The following is an 18,986-nucleotide window of genomic DNA, read 5'->3' on the forward strand; positions in this document are numbered from 1 at the left end:
GGGAAGCCATTTCTGTTGGCCCTTTTTTGTGCTATGTAAACTAAGACCATATTTCTTGACTACCCTCCATGCCCTGCCTGCCCTATCAATCCAAATTTATAATAAACAACATAAAACTGTTATATATCAAATCTAATGGGATGCTGATAAAGCACTGGTTAGAAAGAAATTTTAGATAAAATGTATTTGTATTAATAACAACAGATATTAAAACAAATTGGCTACAGAAGCTATTAAAAGAGAAATAGATTTTTAAGAAAGTAAATTAAGGAATAGAAAAAAACAAGAGCAGACAATAATGAAATAAAAAAATACATACAAGAGCAACAGAATGTTTCTTTAAAAGCCTAATAAAATGAATAATTTTTATCAAGGCACTGAGGTGAATGCTTTATATTACATTAATGGGTTTAATTTTCACAGCAACCCTATAGGGTAGGTACTATCAAGAAATAGCACAAAGAAACATGAACATCAAGAGGAGAAGGAGAACATGGCCATAAATACAGCAGAGATTTTACAAATCAATGGTAGGTTCTGAGGACAACTTTTTGCCAATAAATTGAAAACCTGTCAATGTCAATTACCAAAGTAACTTAAGAAGAAAAGAACTAAATAATGCAATACATATTTTTTTTAAATTGAACTATCAGTTTAAAATTCCTCCCTCAAAAAAAATTTTGTAAGCTCAGGCAATTTTATAGGATCATTTTCTTAACCATCAAATCCTATCTTATATAAACAGTTTTACATAATAGATTTAGGGAGTGGGTTAACAAATTAATTTTCGGAAACTAATATTACTTTGAAAATAAGACCTGACAGGGAATTCAAGAAAATCCCAAATTATAGACAATCTCATGTAGTAGCACAGGTGCAAAAATCCTAAATATAACTTTTGTAAATCAACTCCATCAGTGTTAATAAATACATTGTAATCAAGGAGGACTTATCACAAGAATTCGAGAATAATTCAGCCTCAGAAGATACTGCAATGCAATTTACACGTTGACAAATGAACACTTTTCTGAGAAAAGGAATTTTTTTTTTTTTTTTGAGACGGAGTCTCGCTCTGTTGCCCAGGCTGGAGTGCAGTGGCGCAATCTCGGCTCACTGCGAGCTCCGCCTCCCAGGTTCATGCCATTCTCCTGCCTCAGCCTCTCCGAGTAGCTGAGACTACAGGCGCCCGCCACCACGCCCGGCTAAGTTTTTTGTATTTTTTTTTTAGTAGAGACAGGGTTTCACTGTGGTCTCGATCTCCTGACCTCGTGATCCGCCCGCCTCAGCCTCCCAAAGTGCTGGGATTACAAGCGTGAGCCACCGCGCCCGGCCGAGAAAAGGAATTTATAAACAGTAAAACTTAAACATTTCCATTAGTCATGAATAAAAAAATGTTGCCCATCATTACCCATGACTCATCATTATCCATCATTGTACTAGTTCTTAGCCAAGGCAAGGCTACCAGAAAAATAATAAATACATAAGAATTGCTAAAAAAAAAAGTTAATTATTTAGAGCATGTTTATCAATAAAGAAGCTATATGATAATCTCTAAACAATTAGAAATCATAATAAAATTGAACAAAATGACTAGATATAAAATTAATATATAAAAATCAAAAGGAATATACGTTTTAATTGTATATTAAAATATACAATTTTAATATATTAAATATATTAAAATAAACCAATAATCAATTAAAATTTATAATAGAAAATTATACTAATTGTAATAGCAACAAAAATTACAATATACCTAGGAAAAAACTGTGTAAAAATATGTAAGTAAGGCTTGTTTTCATTTGCTGGGACTACCTTAATAAAATAGCATTAACTGCGTGGCTTAAAACAACAGAAATGTATTGTCTCAAAGATCTGGAGACTAGAAGTCCGAAATCAAGATGGAGGCAGGGCTATAATCCCTCCAAATCCTCTAGGGGTGGATCCTTCCTTGCCTCTTTCAGTTTCTCATAGGTGTTCCTTGCTTATAGATGCATTATGCCAACTTCTCCCTCCACCTTCCCATGGCGTTCTTTCTCACTTTGTCTCCATGTCTTCACGTGGCCTTCCTCTTATATGCACCCCTGTCATATTGGATTAGGGGCCCAGCCTACTCCAGCGCAACCTCATCTTAACTAATTACACCTGTAATGACCCTGGTTCCAAATAATGTCATATTCTGAGGTACTAAGGGTTAGGACTTATGCATACCTGTTGGGGGACATAATCCGACCCATAACAATCCCAAAGTTCAAGGCATTATTTAAGGACACAGAAGGCCCGTATCATTGTCCAAAAGTCAAAGACCATTAGGATAACAGACCTGTTCTCAAACTAGCAAACTGACCTGTTGTCAATTTTAAAGATTATTTGACTCAGCAAGGAAAACTGCATGCCATGGGGAAGAATGGGGGCATCTCAGTAAGAAAAAAATGTATATGAGGGTTTTTTTAAATTGAAAATCCAGCTTGCATTAAATGACTTGCGGGAGGGCATAAAGAAGTGACGATTTTCTCTGGATGATGTCAGAAAGCACAGGTGGGAGTGCGGGGGTCACTGGTGATCTTAACAATTTTTGTCTAAGGTATGAGGAACAGAGGCTAATTCTGCAACTTGCAAAGAAGTAACACACACACACGTTAGCTGGGAAAGGGGATGTTTGGTTACTTTTGTGATTTGCATGTGTTGATCTATGTCATTAGGTAACGGCATTATTTTTGCCTCACTCCATCACAGTCTCAATGACCTCAGCTGATGGGGCTCTGTAACATTATATTCACTGCCATCTAGCTGTCACCAACCAGTCCCTAGCTGACATCTGTTAAGTGTGCTTTTCGTCATCACACCTAAATAATTGATAAAATTCACCATTATTATGAGTGGAAATATTATAAAGATGTTCAATCCACTCAAATAAATTAATGAAATCATTTTGTGGTGTAAGAAGATATGGCAAATTTGAAAGTAAATGCTCCTGGCTAAAGGCATTAACATTTTCATAAAGATAAACAATTCATCTATGGAACAAACTCAGTCTCCAATCTATAACTAAGGTGACAACACATTCTAGTCTGCTTAAAACAGTTTTGGCTTCTACCCATTGTCCCACCTTCCAATCTAGTTAGTATTTTCCCTGGGCTTTTCTGGCTAGTATTTTTCCCAGATTTTTTATCAAACTATTAAATTAAATTTAAAATAAACCAGAATTGGTTTGGTAACCCTCTACTGTGTACTTCTAGCTTCTACCAGTTTCATCTAGTAGTGTGCGGTATGTATGTGCAGTGCATTAGTTTTCATTCAACATGGGGTTAATTCACAAAATCAGTCATCAACAATCTGTCTTTTCCCAAGTCTTTTCATGAGTAATGCAACTTACACCTTCTATTCAAGGACAACCCGCAGAGCATTCAATGATAAAGCAGTGTGTGGTAACAAATGCAGCTAGAGAAAGCAAACTTTGGGTCACCAGCTACAAGGAGGAATGTATTTCATGCTGCTGTTCTTGCCAGTCCCATGGTGTACCACACAGTTGTGCTGTAGCCCTGCCATAGTTTGGAAGATCCACGGAGCTCCCAGAGCTCAAGTTGCTGGAGTCAGTAGGAAACAAGGGAAATTACAGGTTAGGTGTATTTGAAATTTGTGTGGGAAATGGAGGCTCAGCAGGCAGCCATAAAGTGTAGGGAATGATCTGAATGTGATTGCACATTGGCTTTAAAATTGACACCTATGTTGGTAACACTTTTTTCCCCTTTCCCCATTTATGTATTCAATCATTTATTTGTACTTTTATGGATTCATGGATTTTTTTTTCCTCTTTGAGTTGAAAATCCAATAATATTAGTAGAGTTCATTCTAGCTCTCATTTGCTTATTTGTAACATCTCAGAAAGTGAGAAACTTAGCTGTAATTATCTGCAATAGATTTCTTTGTTCAAGTCTAGTATACATGTAAAGTACTTAATAGTTTCAGAATTGTAAACTCATGTCTTATTTGGTAACATTTTAATTTTTCAACCAACACGTTAGCAGACATGAACTAAAAAAAATCTACATTCAATTAAAAATTAAGGGCTGAATTTGTTTCACAAAGATTAATAATAACATTTTCTAGTAGTTATTTTAAGGAGATTGAACCCAAAGATCACTTAAAATGTGAAAATTTAGAAGATATCTAAGTATAATTCTGAGAAGCTCAACTTTCATTTAGATCAATTACTAAATGGGTTTTTGCTTATTTTCAAGTTTTTTTATTATTATCATTTTTATTATTATACTTTAAGTTCTGGGGTACATGTGCAGAAGGTGCAGGCTTGTTACATAGATATACATGTGACATGGTGGTTTGCTGCACCCATCAACCCGTCATCTCCATTAGGTATTTCTCCTAATGCTATTCCTCCCCTAGCCTCCCAGCCCCTGACAGGCCCTGGTGTGTAATGTTCCCCTCCCTGTGTCCATGTGTTCTCATTCTGCAACTCCCACTTATGATTGAGAATATGTGCTGTTTGGTTTTCTGTTCCTATGTTAGTTTGCTGAGAATGATGGTTTCCAGCTTCATCCATGTGCCTGCAAAGACATGAACTCATCCCTTTTTATGGCTGCATAGTATTCCATGGTGTATATGGTGTATATGTGCCACATTTTCTTTATCCAGTCTATCATTGATGGGTATTTGGGTTGGCTCCAAGTCTTTGCTATTGTGAACAGTGCCGCAATAAACATACATGTGCATGTCTTTATAGTAGAATGATTTATAATCTTTGGGTATATACCCAGTAATGGGATTGTTGGGCCAAATGGTATTTCTAGTTCTACATCCTTGAGGAATTGCCACACTGTCTTCCATAATGGTTGAACTAATGTACACTCCCACCAACAGTGTAAAAGCACTCCTATTTCTCCACATCCTCTTTAGCATCTGTTGTTTCCTGACTTTTTAATGATCACCATTCTAAATGGTGTGAGATGGTATCTCATTGTGGTTTTGATTTGCGTTTGTCTAATGACCAGTGATGATGAGATTTTTTTCCCCATATGTTTGTTGGCCACATAAATGTCTTCTTTTGAGAATTGTCTGTGCATATTGTTTGCCCACATTTGATGGGGTTGTTTTTTTCTTGTAAATCTGTTTAAGTTCTTTGTAGATTCTGGATATTAGCCCTTTGTCAGATGGATAGATTGCAAAAATTTTCTCCCATTCTGTAGGTTACCTGTTCACTCTGATGATGGTATCTTCTGCTGCGCAGAAGCTCTTTAGTTTAATTACATCCCATTTGTCAATTTTGGCTTTTGTTGCGATTGCTTTTGGTGTTTTAGTCATGAAGTCTTTGCCCATGTCTATGTCCTGAATGGTATTGTCTAGGTTTTCTACTAAGGTTTCTATGGTTTTAGGTCTTACATTTAAGTCTTTAATCCATCTTGAGTTAATTTCTGCATAAGGTGTAAGGAAAGGATCCAGTTTCAGTTTTCTGCATATGGCTAGCCAGTTTTCTCGACACCATTTATTAAATAGGGAATCCTTTCCCCATTGAATTTTTTTGTCAGTTTTTTCAAAAATCAGGGTTGTAGATGTGTGGTGTTATTTCTGAGGCCTCTGTTCTGTTCCATTGGTCTATATATCTGTTTTGGTAAGAGTACCATGCTGTTTTGGTTACTGTAGACTTGTAGTATAGTTTGAAGTCAGGTAGCATGATGCCTCCAGCTTTGTTCTTTTTGCTTAGGATTGTCTTGGCTATGCGGGCTCTTTTTTGGTTCCATATGAAATTTAAAGTAGTTTTTTCCAGTTCTGTGAAGTAAGTCAATGATAGCTTGATGGGGATAGCATTGAATCTATACATTATTTTTGGCAGTATGGGCATTTTCATGATATTGATTCTTCTTGTCCATGAGTATGGAATGTTTTTCCATTTGTTTGTGTCCTCTCTTATTTCTTTGGGCAGTGGTTTGCAGTTCTCCTTGAAGAGGTCCTTCATATCCCTTGAAAATTGTATTTCTAGGTATTTTATCCTCCTTGTAGCAATTGTGAATGGGAGTTCACTCATGATTTGGTTCTGTTTGTCTGTTATTGAGGTATAAAAATGCTTGTGATGTTTGCACATTGATTTTCTATCCTGAGACTTTACTGAAGTTGCTTATCAGCTTAAGAAGATTTTGGGCTGAGATAATGGGGTTTTCTAAATATACAATCAAGTCATCTGCAAACAGAGAAAATTTAACTTCCTGTTGTCCTATTTGAATATCCTTTATTTCTTTCTCTTGCCTGATTGCCCAGGCCAGAACTTCCAATACTACATTGAATAGGAGTGGTGAGAGAGGGCATCCTTGTGCCGGTTTTCAAAGGGAATGCTTCCAGCTTTTGCACATTCAGTATGATATTGGCTGTGGGTTTGTCATAAATAACTATTATTATTTTGAGATATGTTCCATCAATACCTAGTTTATTGACAGTTTTTGGCATGAAGGGGTATTGAATTTCTTTGAAGGCCTTTTCTGCATCTATGAGATAATCATGTGGTTTTTGTCATATGTTCTGTTTAGGTGATGGATTACATTTATTGATTTGCATATGTTGAACCAGCTTGCATCCCCGGGATAAAGCCAACTTGATCATGGTGGATAAGCTTTTTGATGTGCTGCTGGATTCGGTTTGCCAGTATTTTATTGAGGATTTTCGCATTGATGTTCATCAGGGATATTGGCTTGAGATTTTCTTTTTTTTGTTGTGTCTCTGCCAGGTTTTGGCATCAGATTGACGCTGGCCTCATAAAATGAGTTAGGGAGGATTCCTTCTTTTTCCATTGTTTGGAATAGTTTCAGAAGGAACGGTATCAGCTCCCTTTTGTAACTCTGGTAGAATTCGGCTGTGAATCCATTTGGTCCTGGACTTTTTTTGGTTGGTAGGCTATTAATTGCTGCCTAAATTTCAGAACTGTTACTGATCTATTAAGGAATTTGACTTCTTCCTGGTTTAGTCTTGGGAGGGTGTATGTGTCCAGGAATTTATCCATTTCTTCTAGATTTTCTAGTTTATTTGTGTAGAGTTGTTTATAGTATTCTCTGATGGTAGTTGGTATTTCTGTGAGAGCAGTGGTGATATCCCATATATCATTTTTCATTGCATCTATTTGATTCTTCTCTCTTTTCTTCTTTATTAGTCTGGCTAGTGGTCCATCTGTTTTGTTAATCTTTTCAAAAAACCAGCTCTTGGATTCATTGATTTTTTGAAGGGTTTTTGGTGTCTCTACCTCCTTCAGTTCTGCACTGATCTTAGTTATTTCTTGTCTTCTGCTAGCCTTTGAAATTGTTTGCCTTGCTTCCATAGTTCTTTTAATTGTGATGTTAAAGTGTTGATTTTAGATCTTTCCTGCTTTCTCTAATAGGTATTTAGTGCTATAAATGTCCCTCTAAACACTGCTTTAGCTATGTCCCAGAGATTCTTATGTTGTGTCTTTGTTCTCATTCATTTCAAAAACTTATTTATTTCTGTCTTAATTTTGTAATTTATCCAGTAGTTATTCAGGAGCAGGTTGATAAGTTTCCATGTAGTTGTGCAGTTTTGAGTGACTTTCTTAATCCTCAGTTCTACTTTGATTGCACTGTGGTCTGGGACTGTTTGTTTATATCTCCATGATTGTGCATTTGCTGAGGAGTGTTTTACTTCCAATTATGTGGTCAATTTTAGAATAAGTGCAATGTGGTGCTGAAAAGAATGTATATTCTGTTGATTTGGGGTGGCAAATTCTGCAGATGTCTATTAGGTCCACTTGGTCCAGAGCTGAGTTCAAGTCCTGAATACACTTGTTAATTTTCTGTCTCATTGATCTATTATTGACAGTGGGGTGTCAAAATCTCCCAATATTATTGTGTAAGAGCCTAAGTCTCTTTGTAGGTCTCTAACAACTTGCTTTATGAATCTGGGTGCATATATATTTAGGATAGTTAGCTCTTCTTGTTGAATTGATCCCTTTACTATTATGTAATGCCCTTCTTTGTCTCTTTTGATCTTTGTTGGTTTAAAGTGTGTTTTATCAGAGACTAGGATTGCAACCCCTGCTTTTTTGTTTTTCTTTCCATTTGCTTGGTAAATCTTCCTCCATCTGTTTATTTTGAGCCTATGTGTGTCTTTGCACATGAGATGGGTCTCCTGAATATAGCACCACTGATGGGTCTTGACTCATTATCCAATTTGCCAGTCTGTGTCTTTTAATTGGGGCATTTAGCCCTTTACATTTAAGGTTAATATTGTTATGTGTGAATTTGATCCTGTCATTTTGATGCTAACTGGTTATTTTTCCCTTAGTTGCAGTTTCTTTACAGTGTTGACGGTCTTTACAATTTGGTATGTTTTTGCAGTGATTGGTCCCGGTTGTTCCTTTCCATGTTTAGTGCTTCCTTCAGGAGCTCCTGTAAGGCAGGCCTGGTGGTGACAAAATCTCTCAGTATTTGCTTGTCTCTAAAGGATTTTATTTCTCCTTTGCTTATGAAGCTTAGTTTGGCTGGATATGAGATTCTGGTTGAAAATTGTTTTCTTTAACAATGTTGAATATTGGTCCCCACTCTCTTCTGGCTTGTACAGTTTCTCCTGAGAGATCCACTGTTAGTCAGATGGGCTTCCCCTTTGTGGGTAACCTGACCTTTCTCTCTGGCTGCCCTTAACATTTTTGCCTTCATTTCAACCTTGGTGAATCTGACGATTTTGTGTCTTGGGGTTGCTCTTCTCAAGGAGTAGCTTTGTGGTGTTCTCTGTATTTGCTGAATCTGAATGTTGGCCTGTCTTGCTAGGTTGGGGAAGTTCTCCTGGGTAACATCCTGAGGACTATTTTCCAACTTGGTTCCATTCTCCCCGTCACTTTCAGGTACACCAATCAAATGTAGATTTGGTCTTTTCACATAGTCCCATATTTCTTGTAGGTTTGTTCATTTCATTCTTTTTTCTCTAATCTTGCCTTCTTGCTTTATTTCATTAAGTTGATCTTCAGTCTCTGATATCCTTTCTTCCACTTGATCGATTTGGCTATTGATACTTGTACATGCTCCACAAAGTTCTTGTGCTGTGTTTTTCAGCTCCATCAGGTCATTTATGCTCTTCTCTAAACTGGTTATTCTAGTTAGCAATTCGTCTAACCTTTTTTCAAGGTTCTTAGCTTCCTTGCATTGGGTTAGAACATGATCCTTTAGCTTGGAGGAGTTTTTTATTACCCACCTTCTGAAGCCTATTTCTGTCCATTCACCAAACTCATTCTCTGTCCAGTTTCGTTCCCTTGCTGGTGAGGAGTTGTGATCCTTTGTAGGAGAAGAGGTGTTCTGATTTTTGGAATTTTTAGCTTTTTATGCTGATTTCTCCCCATCTTCGTGGATTTATCTACCTTTGGTCTTTGAAGTCAGTGACCTTTGGATGGGGTCTCTGAGTGGACGTCCTTTTTGTTGATGTTGATACTATTCCTTTCTGTTTGTTAGTTTTCCTTCTAACAGTCAGGCCCTTCTGCTGCAGGTCTGCTGGAGTTGGCTGCAGGTCCACTCCAGACCCTGTTTGCCTCGGTATCATCAGTGGAGGCTGAAGACCAGCAAAGATTGCTGCCTTTTCCTTCCTCTGGAAGCTTTGTCCCAGACGGGCACCCACCAGATGCCAGCCAGAGGTCTCCTTTATGAGGTGTCTTTCGGCCCCTACTGGGAGGTGTCTGCCAGTCAGAATACACTGGGGTCAGGGACCCACTTGAGGAGGCAGTCTGACCCATATTAGAGCTCGAACACTGTGCTGGGAGATCTGCTGCTCTCTTCAGAGCTGTCTGGCAGGGATGTTTAAGTCTGTTGAAGCTGCACCCACAGCCGCCCCTTCCCCCAGGTGCTCTGTCCCAGGGAGATGGAGGTTTTATCTGTAAGTTCCTGACTGGCGCTCCTGCCTTTCTCTCAGAGATGCCCTGCCCAGAGAGGAGGAATCTAGAGAGGTAGTCTGGCAGCAGCAGCCTTGCTGAGCTGTGATGGGCTCCACCCAGTTCGAACTTCCTGGTGGCTTTGTTTACACTGTGAGGGTAAAACCACCTACTCAAGCCTCAGCAACGGTGGACACCCCTCCCTTCACCAAGCTCAAGTGTCCCAGGTCAACCTCAGACTGCTGTGCTGGCAGTAAGAATTTCAAGCCAGTGGATGTTAGCTTGCTGAGCTCCATGGGGGTGGGACCTGCAGAGCCAGACCACTTGGCTCCCTGGCTTCAGCCCCCTTTCCAGCGGAGTGAACGGTTCTCTTTCACTGGCATTCCAGGTGGCAGTGGGGTATGAAAAAAATTCCTGCAGCTAGCTAATCGCCTGCCCAAATGGCCGCCCAGTTTTGTGCTTGAAACCCAGTGCCCTGGTGGCAAATGTACTGGAGGGACTCTTCTGGTCTGTGGGTTGCGAAGAGGGTGGGAAAAGCGCAGTATCTGGGCCAGAGTCCACTGTTCCTCATGGCACAGGCCCTCACGGCTTCCCTTGGCTAGGGGAGGGAAATCCCCTGACCCCTTGGGTTTCCCAGGTGAGGTGATGCCCACCCTGCTTTGGCTCACCCTCTGTGGGCTGCACCCACTGTCCATCCAGTTCCAATGAGATGAACCATGTACCTCAGTTGGAAATGTGGAAGTCACCCACCTTCTACATTGATCTCACTGGGAGCTGCAGACTGGAGCTGTTCCTATTTGGCCATCTCGCCAGCAAAACCTCAAGTTTCTTTTTAACATGTTCTCCAGGTTAAGCAATAGCTGTTATGTGTTAACTTTTTTTGGCAGAAAGACACTACACAAATCTGATTACATTAACATAATCAGATCCTATTTAGAGAACAATAATAAATTAAGATACTTCTAATAATACTAATTTTTTCATATATTTCATGGAATTAAAGAAAAGTTTTTAGGACTTTTATTCTCTTAAAGTTGACATATTTGACACGTTAATGAACAGTTGTAAATTTAGTCTAAAAGTTTAACATAGAAAATCAAATTTTTGTTTTTGCAGTGGTAATAGTATAAATTTTGTGAAGAATGGTGTTTTGATAAAAACAATGTCTTTATAAAATCAAGAAATCTTTAGGGCAGAAATATTCCTAGAATTGGTTGTAGTGCATACATAATTCCTAATTGCATACAAACAAGCTGTAATGTTCTATAACTTGAAATAGAAGCTGGAGTTGTTAAATTTCAAACCCACATACACATATTTGTAAACAGAGTTAGAATAACTGCTACAAAGTTGAGGGCATGAAGATGAGACTGAAAATGCAGCAATACTTCAGCATGGCAGTAAGCATTTTCTCTCTTTCTTGCCCATCATCAATCTGAAAAATACTTCAGAAATATTTTTCCTTTAAAGAACTATTGTATAATTCAGCTGAAGAGTCCTACAATGATATTGAACCTTTCATGAGTCCTTTAGATTTGGGGTTCATTTTCTTCAGAATCAATATGAAACTTTTAATAAAAATATACAATAAACATCATTGCTAAAAGATTCCATCTTTTAAATATTTTATTAAATCACAATTCTTGGAAACAGAAAGACACTGACATTTATCCCTATAAAAGCAATAAAAGTGAGCAAATGAAACAATAGTAGTTTTAACGGCATGTAAGATGTAATTCTGAAATTCTGTAATTTCACTTTGAAGTATGTTGACTGGTAGAAGCACTATGTTATTGGAGTTCTAATATTTAATTGGACAAATTATGTTCTGGATGCAATGAAACTGACAGTGCCAATGATTTTGCAGGACCTGAAGTTGGTAAAACATTCACAAATTTTATATATATATATATATATATATTTGATATACTTTTTTCATGCAAAAATATTTGTTGAAGAATATACCTTAACAGCACACCAAAAGTGAATATCTCTGAAAACATTTGGGGTGAAATATATATATATATCAACACACAAAATATTTACAGTTAAGAATATCTTCACTTAGCAGAATTTGCTCTGAAATTACTGCACATATAAAAAGTTTTTTTTTGGCTTCTTGGCTAAAAATAATATAATCTAAAGAAAATATTTAATTAAAGGTGTCACAATTTTAAAATTGTTAGCCATCAAATGCAACTTAGAATAACACTGTACATAATTTTATGAAAAAAAAGAAAATGAGACCATATCTGGGAAACATACCAATGACATTGTATTAAAGGGCTACAGGTAAGTAATTCATGAAATTATGCGATTTAAAAATGGGAATTCATACTGTCAAGGCTCAGAATGTGATATCTCAAAATACAGCATATTGATAGAAGTCACAGAAGCAAGAAGTTCACTCTGACCTTCCCTTGCCTTTCTGTGTGAAGCCTGGCCATAAAGGAATTCTCTGACCTACCTCTCCTGAAAGTCAGTCAAAAGGTTATCATTCCAGAGGGTTGCTGCCCTGTACCGGTGCGGGGAGTGCTACAAAGCAAGGCCAAGGAGGATCTGAACAAACAGGCCTTGCTGAGTTCTCCCCAGGTTATTATCATGATTAGATCATAGCCCCCTTTGTCTAATCATGCTTCCTCACGACTATCCACTTCTTTCCTCAGACTAACAATAAAAATGCAGTTTTCCCTGGGTCTTTGGATCTTCATTTCTGAAGGCTTCCATGTCACATAAAACTTCAATTAATGACTGTGTTATGCTTTCCTCCTGTTAATCTTTCTTTTGTTATAGGGGTGTATGCCATAAACCTTATGATGAGTGGGGAAAACATATTCCCTTTTTTCCCTTATAATACCAAAAATAATTATTCTGTTTATATAATTGTCAATGTGTAAATATTCAATGAAAATATCTTTCTATATTACATTAAGGCCTATAGATGTATGTTATTTTAAAAAATTATATTTTTGTAATGTTTTTGGATGTGACTATTGTATAGGTTCACCAATATAATAAAACTAGTTTGTTGAAAAATAAATACATAATTTTAGTTCCTGTTGGTACTCCTTTTACACTCACAATGATCTCAATTTAGATGACACATTTTTGGTTAGTCTTTTTATGACCTGTTACTATCTATATATTTTCTAGAAATTGCTGTAGGATAAAAAAAACTAAAGCCTTTTGCTTCTTGATAATACCCTTGCTAGCCTACTCTGCTTTGTAAACTAGTCTAGTTTAAATGATCTTAATTCATATGCTATAAAGACACATGCACACGTATGTTTATTGCGGCACTATTCACAATAGCAAAGAGTTGGAACCAACCCAAATGTCCAACAACGATAGACTGGATTAAGAAAATGTGGCACATATACACCATGGAATACTATGCAGCCATAAAAAATGATGAGTTCGTGTCCTTTGTAGGGACATGGATGAAACTGGAAAACATCATTCTCAGTAAACTATCGCAAGGACAAAAACCAAACACCGCATGTTCTCACTCATAGGTGGGAATTGAACAATGAGAACTCATGGACACAGGAAGGGGAACATCACATTCCAGGGACTGTTGTGGGGTTGGGGGACGGGGTAGGGACAGCATTAGGAGATATACCTAATGCTAAATGACGAGTTAATGGGTGCAGGAAATCAACATGGCACATGGATACATATGTAACAAACCTGCACATTGTGCACATGTACCCTAAAACCTAAAGTATAATTAAAAAAAAAAAATCAAGAATTTAAACATCAAAAAAAAAAAGAATCTTAATTCAATAAGAATTTCTAGAAAACTTGCAGTAGTGTTAGGCATGTGGATAATCGTTCTCAGGAATTGTTCTTTTCTTTTCTGGTGAGTTAAAAATTTTGACACTTGTCTGCAACATGTTGCTTTTTTTCCTGTGTCCTATGGGACCTAGTCATCTGTATGTTAGACTCAAAGAGGAATTAAAGAGATAAACATGCATGAGCAAAAAACAAACAAAAAACAAACCAAAAAAAGTAATGCTTCCGAAGCTAAGTGAGACCAGTGCAAGTAAGAAGTGCAACATAGCTTTAATAACAAAAATAAATGGTGCAGATAAATTCACGCTGGCAGAAGGGAAATGAAAGCACTGAAGATGACTGAGTTTTCTGGGAAAGTTTTGAAGGTGGCTCCAGGACTGGTTGCCTAGAAAGATCAGCTAAAGTTTCAGCAGACAAGGAGAAAATAAATGGGAGGGAAGGGTTGATGCTACGAACTAAGTCAGGAATATGGCTTTTTTGGGGTGGTCAGCAGTTTGGTCAATAAGGTGGAGATACATTGTAAGCAGCATAGGATATAAGCATGAAGATTTGAACTTTAGCTAAGGGTCTAGACAGTTATAATTGAGAGATTATAGAACAGATTTGAGTAGGAGGGCCATATAACGCTAGATGAATTGAAGAATGGGGATATTTATATCTGAGAAAATTCTGAGATATATCAAGTAGTCTAGACTTAGAAGGACCTGGACTAGCAGAATGAATGCTGGAATGAAAAAAAAAAAGGACAAATCCAGAAATATTTTGAAAAAAGAGTTGAGAATAATTGGTAAATTATCTTCTAAAAGAAGCATGAGGTTTTTAAAAAAATGTAATTCTTTGTGGCTGTTTAATGCAGAGATTCTGTGCTAGCTAGCCTGGGATCCAAAATTAAACAAGTATTTTCCCTACATAAAACCTGAAATAATATAATGTATTGATGTAATCATATAGTTACAAGATGCATACTAGGAGGGAAGCTCACTTAAAAAAAGTCATAACAAACACACAAAATTTATAGATAGGGAAGCTTTTACAATTCTATAAAATTAGTAGTCAATCCATATGACATGAATATTACCAGGATGCCCCTGAAATGGGTTGCACAAGATTTGAGATGTCTAAAGCTCTCATCATTAGTCATACATGATGAGTTGACAGGCCTCGTTAAAATGCAAACAAGGTGATACATGAAGCCATGAGGATTCATTAGCACCTTGAACCAACTTAATTGATCAAATTATCTAACCTATTCTAAAGCACAAGGGAAAGGGAGATGCAAGTAAGAACACCAGAGAGATTTTTCTGTGTATAGGAAGGGAGATTATTGAAGAAGTCAGAAAGAGGCATTCATCATATGGGTTGTGTGTAGTTTCTTGTGTTGTTGCCCAGTTTGGGCTTGCATTGTAGATCCTTCTTCCTTCTAGTAAATTAATACACACTCACTTTGTCTTCTGGGAAGGTATATAAAGTAGGATAAAGAAGATTGAACTGGGAATCAGAAGTCAATGCCAACTCCAGCTCAGGCACTAAAATGCTGAATGACTTTACTTACCCTCTTCATCTCAGCTTTTACTTTTGTAAAATGAGGGCCTTAGACTAGATAAGTAATACCTACTCCAGCTACTCCATTCTATAAGATAGTTACTCACATTTTTATCCTCACAGTCTTTTTTTGTTACTGGTATTTTTCTTTTAGTACAGGAGAATTTTATTTTAAAAAAACACTTTTATCAAGAAAATCACCTATTTGAGATTGCAAAGCTGGTGATGTTTTAAAGATGTACGTTTTCAGGCTCTTTTACAGATTAGCCATATTTCTTGGTTTACAGTGAAAATCTATAGAACCTACACATGAATAAGACAACATCAGTTTTCGTTATAATCATATTTCACTCATTACAAAGTCCCGATACTTCTTCTGTTAGTCATATAATTACATGAGAGATGTTTCTTCCAGAATAACTACATTATCATTGAAATTATACTAAATTTACTACTAAATTTACAAATATTTTAGTCTTTAATATACATGGTGTCAAAATTCAGAGAGATTAAATTGATAAATATCTTCCTATTGCATCTTTTCATTTTTGTGAATTATAAGCAACTGTCAAGCCTCTGGAGTTTTATAAAATTATCATCCTGCTGGAGAATGGCATGAACCCGGGAGGCAGAGCTTGCAGTGAGCCAAGATCGCACCACTGCACTTCAGCCTGGGTGACAGAGTGAGACTCCATCTCAAAAATAAATAAATAAATAATCATCCTGCTATCAAATATAAAGTTACATTTCTGATACATTTCTGATGCCTGTTTGTATATAGAGAATCACTTATAGGAATACTATTTAGGATATCAAATATTCTTTCCAGTAAGATGAAGCTGCAGTAATACGCAGAGGAAAAGTGGAACTAGGATTGCTTGGAACAATGTGACATACCAGGATATCTGATATCTGGCATATGCTTATGGAGTACCTCAAAAGTCTTCATTTTGAAAACTGCACCTTAACTTTTAAATATATTTTTATTAGTAGAGCCTTTATTGACTAGCATTATTTAATAATAAGGGAGGAAAAGATGAAGTGACGAAAGGAAGGAAAGGAGGAGGGAGGGAGGGAGGGAGGAAAGAAGGAAGGAAGGAAGGAAGGAAGGAAGGAAGGAAGGAAGGAAGGAAGGAAGGAAGGAAAGATAGATAACTCATGAGTCAGGATTCTCAGAGAAGACAGGGTAACACTAGCTGTATTAATCAGAAAGATATTTATTAAGACACATGGACAACTCAAAATTGTTGCGATTGCGGAAGAAATAGATTGCAAGAGGTGTTCCATGAATTACTCCTTGTATTATCCCATAACTCACTTGCCAAAATCAGGAAACTGAATCAGAAAGCCACCCCACAGCTGCTGACTTCAGAACCTGGCCCCATTCCAGGCGGTATACCAGTAGGATGAATGCTCTGTCCTTGCCCTTTATCCCTACATAACCAAGCTTAGCTCTAAAGCAAAGTTTTCTGTGGGGGTGAGAAAGGCTGAATAGTGTTTGGTGTAATATTATCATTATTATATTGAAAATACATGTTTTACAATGTGGAAAATTAGCAAAATATGCAGACTTCTCAAAAAAATCAGGAGACACGCAAATTTAAAAATACCTAATATGAAATCTGTTTAACAATCCCAAATCTTGAAAGTTTAAGGATTTATTCCAGAAAGATCTTGCAGTCTTGAAGACAGCAGATTTAAACTAGCACATTTGTTCAAAACTTTTAGCAAATCTATTTAGAATTTTGTTTCTTTCAAGTTTCTTTTTCCTTCCCCTGACTTGTTTCCAAGTCATAAAAGAGAGGGAAGAGAGAGAGAGAATTTTTAATTGTTCAACCTATTGGAATAAAGTTAAGAATTACTTCTGAGGTGTAAGACGGTCATCTTATCACAGTTTTATTGGCCTTTCTTTTCTTGATTATTTACATAGAAAAATCTGGAGACGATATCATTTTGTGTCCCTCTCCACTGTTCTGGAAGTATTGGTTTCTGATAGCCTATTTCCTAAACTGAAAATTGTTGTTGTTGTTGTTGTTGTTGTTGTTTTCATAAGAAAAATTATTCTTATCAGCATATTACTGAAAATTATTTACTTCATATAATTTGTATTTGAGTAACAAAAAACAAAAATAAACAAAAATAAAACCCAGAGTTCTTCATTCCAGAAGGAAAAGTATCTATCAATACTTTTTTTAAAAATATATATGTTTTCTTTACATTGATGCTAGCTGTTTTCAGGATTCCTGATGAATTGTGCAGGGGAATTATTATCAAAATCTTGAAGAAACTAGGGAGAAACTAGAAGAAACTAGGAAATGCTGGATTGTTTGGATATTTTTATAATAAGAATTTTAAACCAGATTTATGACAATCTAAGTGAAGCTATTTGAAATATTTCTTGTTTCCTAAAATAATGAGGAATTAAACTCATTTTCTTTGGCAGAAATTGGCACATTCTCTTCTTTGATATAAAGCTAGACCACATTTCCTAGACTTCTATAATTTAGAGGGAACCAGCTGAAAAGTTCTCCCCACCGGAATGTGAGCAGAAGTGACAAGTTCCAAGTTCAGATTGAAGTGGTTAAGAAAGTCAGCTTTCTCCACAATCTCTCTTTTTTGTCTATTGCCTGAGTGCAAAGGCTGCAGTGCTGGCCCTGAAGAATGGAACAGAGGCCAGGCGTGGTGGCTCAGGCCTGTATCCCAGCACTTTGGTAATCCAAGGGAGGCGGATCACCTGAGGTCGGGAGTTCGAGACCAGCCTGACCAACATGGAAAAACCCCATCTCTATTAAAAATACAAAATTATCCAGGCGTGGTGGTGCTTGCCTGTAATCCCAGCTACTCGGGAGGCTGAGGCAGGAGAATTGCTTGAACATGGGAGGTGGAGGTTGTGGTGAGCCGAGATCACACCATTGAACTCCAGCCTGGGCAATAAGGGTGAAACTCCGTCTGAAAACAAAAAAATGGAACAGAGTCCCTGCCTATTCACACTGCAGTGTAAAGTGAGCAATGGGATTATTAGGACTGCTGTTTAACACTTTTAACCTACTCTGACTGGTGTACATCTGTGAACATACTGTGCTTTGGGAGAAAGTAGTCAATATAAAAATGTGATCTACATATTCAAGCTGCTTCATATTGGTGCAAAAGTATACTGCCAACTCAAAAGCATTTTACAAATATATTTACACAGAATTCCGTATTTCAATTGTGTTTGTGCTTGGGATGGAAGTTGGGGAAAGGAATGAATAAGCAAGAAAAATCCTCTTAAATTTGAATATTGTGAGAAGTCCATGTTACAGGACCAGAGAAGTTGGGCTTTCAACTATTCTTTTTTTTTTTTTTTTTTTTTATTTGAGACGGAGTCTTGCTCTGTCCTCCAGGGTGGAGTGCAGTGGCGCGATCTCGGCTCACTGCAAGCTCCGCCTCCCGGGTTCACGCCATTCTCCTGCCTCAGCCTCCCGAGTAGTTGGGACTACAGGCGCCCGCCAACACGCCCGGCTAATTTTTTTGTATTTTTAGTAGAGACGGGGTTTCACCGTGTTAGCCAGGATGGTCTCGATCTCCTGACCTCGTGATCTGCCCGCCTCGGCCTCCCAAAGTGCTGGGATTACAGGCTTGAGCCACCGCATAGTTGCATTGATTAAAAAAATATAGATATATAAGAAGATGTAATACACAAGTCATAAACAATTTAAAAGATGTAAAAACCTGAATCTTGACCTTGTATTGTTTCCGTATTTTTTCCTTAATGCACTTTTATTTAATTTGGCTTAGCTAT

The sequence above is a fragment of the Nomascus leucogenys genome, chromosome 7b (genome assembly GCF_006542625.1).
Source record: "Nomascus leucogenys isolate Asia chromosome 7b, Asia_NLE_v1, whole genome shotgun sequence".
NCBI lineage: Eukaryota > Metazoa > Chordata > Mammalia > Primates > Hylobatidae > Nomascus > Nomascus leucogenys.